The sequence below is a fragment of the Vitis vinifera genome, chromosome 8 (assembly GCF_030704535.1).
Source record: "Vitis vinifera cultivar Pinot Noir 40024 chromosome 8, ASM3070453v1".
Classification (NCBI taxonomy): domain Eukaryota; kingdom Viridiplantae; phylum Streptophyta; class Magnoliopsida; order Vitales; family Vitaceae; genus Vitis; species Vitis vinifera.
This window is the reverse complement of record NC_081812.1, coordinates 9,207,257-9,212,071: the sequence shown is the minus strand read 5'-3', so window position 1 is coordinate 9,212,071 and position 4,815 is coordinate 9,207,257. Positions and strand designations below refer to the sequence as shown.

General features: G+C 31.8%; 1 long non-coding RNA gene across 1 annotated transcript; it reads right to left on the bottom strand.

Moving 5' to 3' along the window:
• Positions 1–2,277: 2,277 nt before the first annotated feature.
• LOC132254161 (uncharacterized) lies at positions 2,278–4,360 on the bottom strand. Its single transcript, XR_009466381.1, has 3 exons — positions 4,120–4,360; positions 3,243–3,308; positions 2,278–2,556 (listed from the first exon to the last, which is right to left on the bottom strand). It is a non-coding gene; the product is annotated as an uncharacterized LOC132254161 (long non-coding RNA).
• Between the last annotated feature and the right edge of the window lie 455 nt (positions 4,361–4,815).

Genomic DNA, 4,815 nt, shown 5'->3' with positions numbered 1-4,815 from the left:
ATAAGAAATGAACGAAATTGAACGGCTAGAGCATAGATTTTTAATAATAATAATAATAATAATAAGAAATGAACTTTAGGAGATTAACTTGCGAGGATATAGATTTTTAATAATAATAATAATGATAATAATAAGAAATGAACGAAATTGAACGACTAGAGTATAGATTTTTAATAATAATAATAATAATAAGAAATGAACTTTAGGAAATTAAATTGCGAGGTATAGATTTTTAATAATAATAATAATAATAATAATAATGATAATAATAAGAAATGAACGAAATTGAATGGCTAGAGTATAGATTTTTAATAATAATAATAATAATAAGAAATGAACTTTAAGAAATTAAATTGCGAGGATATAGATTTTTAATAATAATAATAATAATAATAATAATAATAATAATAATAATAATAAGATTTTGAAATAATAATAATAATAATAAGGTTTTGAAAGTTGGATAATTAATAATAATAATAATAATAATAATATTTTAAAAGCTGAATTAATAATAATAATAATAATAATAATAACATTTTAAAAGTTGAATTAATAATAATAATAATAATAATAATAATAATAATAATAAGATTTTAAAAGTTGAATTAATAATAATAATAATAAGAATAAGATTTTGAAATAATAATAATAAGGTTTTGAAAGTTGAATTAATAATAATAATGATAATAGTATTTTGAAAGTTGAATTAATAATAATAATAATAATAAGATTTTAAAAGTTGAATTAATAATAATAATGATAATAACATTTTAAAAGTTGAATTAATAATAATAATGATAATAACATTTTAAAAGTTGAATTAATAATAATAATAATAATAATAATAATAATAATAATAATAATATAAATAATAATATCCTAAGCCCAGGTCATTAAACTAAAAGGAGCCCAGGTCCATAAACTCATTAAATTAAAAGAAGCCCAGCCTACCTCCATCTCCATCACAAGCCCAGGTCATCAAATTAAAAAAGAGCCCAGGTCCATAAGCCCACTAAATTAAAAGAAGCCCAACTTGCCTCCATCTCCAGCAAAAGCCCAGGTCATTAAATTAAAAAAAAACCAGGTCCATAAGCCCAAACGACCCAAGCCTGCCTTCAATCTCCAGCAAAGCTGGTTTTCCACTTGGGTGTCGCCTTCAGCCAAGGAGCCTCCACCACCAGCGACGCGATGGAGAAGGACGCGACGGCGGCGAGCTGGCAGTAACTTGAAGATGTCATCACTGTCACTTCCGCGCCATGGTAGATGGGCTTTGGGTGGTTTGGATGTGAAGGATGGGCTGGTATCGGTGGTGAGGTTAGCTGCTACAAATGGGTGTGATAGAAAAAGGAGATGGGTATGAGGGGTGTTTCAGAAAAGCGGGTAGTGGTGCAGGCATGAGATATGCGGAATGAGTGGGTAAAGGACATGAGGATACAGAGAAAGAATGGGTTTTGGGCGGTATGTTTAGATGAACACATGCATGAGGGTGTGGGTAGAGAGAGATAGAGATATCCATGCATGCTCCAAGCTCCACGTACAGGGAGGGAAGGACAGAGAATATATGTATGATTCTGATGCTCTCATATGCATAAATATCTTTAGGTGAAAATCATAAAAAAAAAAACGAGAGAGTAGCAGAAAAGTTGCATCCAAACAGTGAATAAAAGCTAAAGACATCAAGGAAAATGCATGAAGAACAATGCAACCAGAAAATGTAAACAGAAGATCCACAATATTCGCACTTGGAAGAGCTCTCTCCTAGCAGGAACAAATCAGAAAAAAATGCATGAGTCCCCCCCCCCCTTCTTTCTCTGCTCCGTTTCTCCCGCTGAAGAGTCTCCCTCTAGCCCCGTTTCTATCTTCCTTGGCAAGTCTCTCTACCTGCTTTCTCGTCCCATCTCCTCGTAAAAAAAACCTGCCCATCTCGTCCTATCGCCGCCCTGTTTTGGCTGCCATCCCCAGCTCATTCTCGGGTTCTGAAGAAGAGAAAGAAAAAATAAAAGCAAAAGAAAAGGGAATAAAAAAAATCATCTTAAAAAAAAAGAAAACTGCTGCCGTTGAGGGGGTCTACAAATATGCCCTTCTTCGGTAGAGTTCACGAGTGCAAGGAATATGAACACTAGAGTGAAAAGAAAGTGTGAATAGTGAGTGGAATGAAGTGAACTTTACCGAATAACCAAGGAAACCCCCAAAGGGACACTAATGGGACACGAACTCACTCAAGTCAAAAGACGAACAACGAGTGTCACGCCCCAAGACCCACTCCAAGGGCGTGACGGTCATTTCACACCTCAAACCCGAAGGCTTAAAGTATAATCTGACCCAAACAATCATATTGTAACTGGATGTTACCAATTACCAAATACCTGCTCAGAGTAGCGGAAACAAAATCTAAACTCCTCAAAATTCAATTTCCAAATAACTTCGAAATACCAAATGATCCAAAATAACATAACTAATAGTTAAACAAAATCCAACATAAAATCCTAAGTCAAATCCTAATGATGACCATTCCTCAGCCTAGCCATCACTCCTCACCCGAACTAAGAGTACCTGAAAAATTTTCAACAATTGGGAATGAGCTCACAGCCCAATAAGGAATATTAATGCAATTCATGGATCAAATATTTTCATTTCAAATAGGAGATATCAATTTTTTTTTTCTCATCAAATATCAGAGTTCCAAAAATATCAATATATTCAAAATTCAACCAACCAATTTTATATCAAATTCAAACACTTTCACATCAGACTCAATCAAATCCATTCAATTTTTTTTTTTCATTACTCTGGTTATCAAATATCAAATGCCCAGTTAGGTGGGACTTTTCAAATGGGTGGCTAGCCTCAAATTGTTCCTGGTGGACGGAACCAAACACTACTAGTACTAGTAACCTCTAACCAAACCCCTAGAGGCTGGGGTCCAAATCAATTACATTCCCACCATGAAATGTAAAGGTCAACTATTATATCCCGTTGACAGGGCCGAATAGTCAACTATTATATCCCGTTGACAAGGGCCAAATAAACCAGAGTGATGTTTTCGTTCAAGTATTCAAATTTACACAACATAATATTTCCATATTTTGTGTCATAAATAAAACAAAATATTCCAACATAACATTTAGTGCAAAACTATTTGATCCATGCATGGTAACAAAATATCATTTTATTTTCCACAATTCAAAATAACATATGAAATAATTTAATTTTATAAATATTACATTAACTTCCCTTACCTCAAAAGAAGTCCTTGAAAGCTTGGGAGAAGAATAATTCTGAAAAAAATATAATCTACTCTTCACCTAATATAACATAAGAGAAACAATTATTACTATTTGTTTATAATTTAACTAATCTATTCCTTATTTAAATAAAACTAATAAATTCCCAATTTGTTTCTAATAACACATTACTAATTTAATTAAATTACAATTTTATGTCATTATAAAATTCTATATATATATATATATATATATATATATATATATATATATATATTGCTAAATCTCTTATTCTATTTATTACAAAATACCATTATTACTATTATCTTATTTGTTAATCTAAAACTAACTATTATTATTTTAATTAACCAATTCAAAAGTCACTAGATGTCTCGGGTACACCAAACCACCAAACCAAAAAGCAAGTTTTTTTTTTTTTTTTCCATTGCCATCATCATTCATTATATATATATATATATATATAAAAGGCTTCCTTCCATTTGGCACATGCCTATTTTATTATTTTTTTTTTCCTCCTTGCTTCCGGTGGCACAGTACACGTACGCCCCCCATATATATATATATATTTTTTCTTCTTCCTTCCTTCCTTCCAGTGCTGCATACACGCGTTCTCCTTTTTTTTTTTTTTTTTTAATTAACCCTAACCTAAAATCGAAATATTCCAAGGAATTTTTTTTTTCTAATAAAACTTAAGATCTCCCAAATTCCAATACTAAAATCAAAATATTAAATTTTCACTATTTGATATTAAAACGAATTAAAAAAATAATCTAACCCTAATCTAGATTTGGGGTTTTCCAAAAAAAAATATCTAATGTGTTTGAAATTAATCAATGAATCTAAAATATTAAACTAGGGGTTAGAATCTTACCTATAGAGATCTGTTCTTCAACCCTGAAATCTGACTCCAACCTTACGTTCTCTGGAATTCTGCGAACAGGAACTCTATTCAGAAAAGAAGGGAAAGAATAAAATTTCTAATTTATACCTAGGGTATTTATTCGTAAAATTACACTTTTACCCCTCTTCCACTTTATTAAATTAATTAATCAATTAATTAAATTATTAATAACAATTTCCTAAATTACCCTTAAAAGAAAATGCCTGGGCGTTACATCCTCCCCTCCTTAACAAAAGTTTAGTCCTCTAAATTTGACATACCTGAGTCTTGGAATAATTGAGGATGTTTTTCTCTCATCTCTTCTTCTAACTCCCAAGTGGCCTCTTGGATACTATGATTGCTCCACTGGACCTTTACCAACTTGACAACAGCATGTCGTAGTACCTTATCCATCACATCCACAATTTGAACGGGTACCTCTTCATAGGTCAAGTCCTCAAAAATTTGAATAGGCTCCAACTCCACAACATGAGAGGGATCATAAATATACTTCCTCAAGGTTGAAACATGGAAAACATTATGAACCTTAGACAGGCTTGGGGGCAAGGCTACTTTATATGCCAAAGTGCCTACTCTTTCTAATATTTCAAATGGACCCACAAAACGAGGACTAAGTTTTCCTTTTCTCCCAAATCTCATCACAGACTTCATAGGTGAAACTTTCAA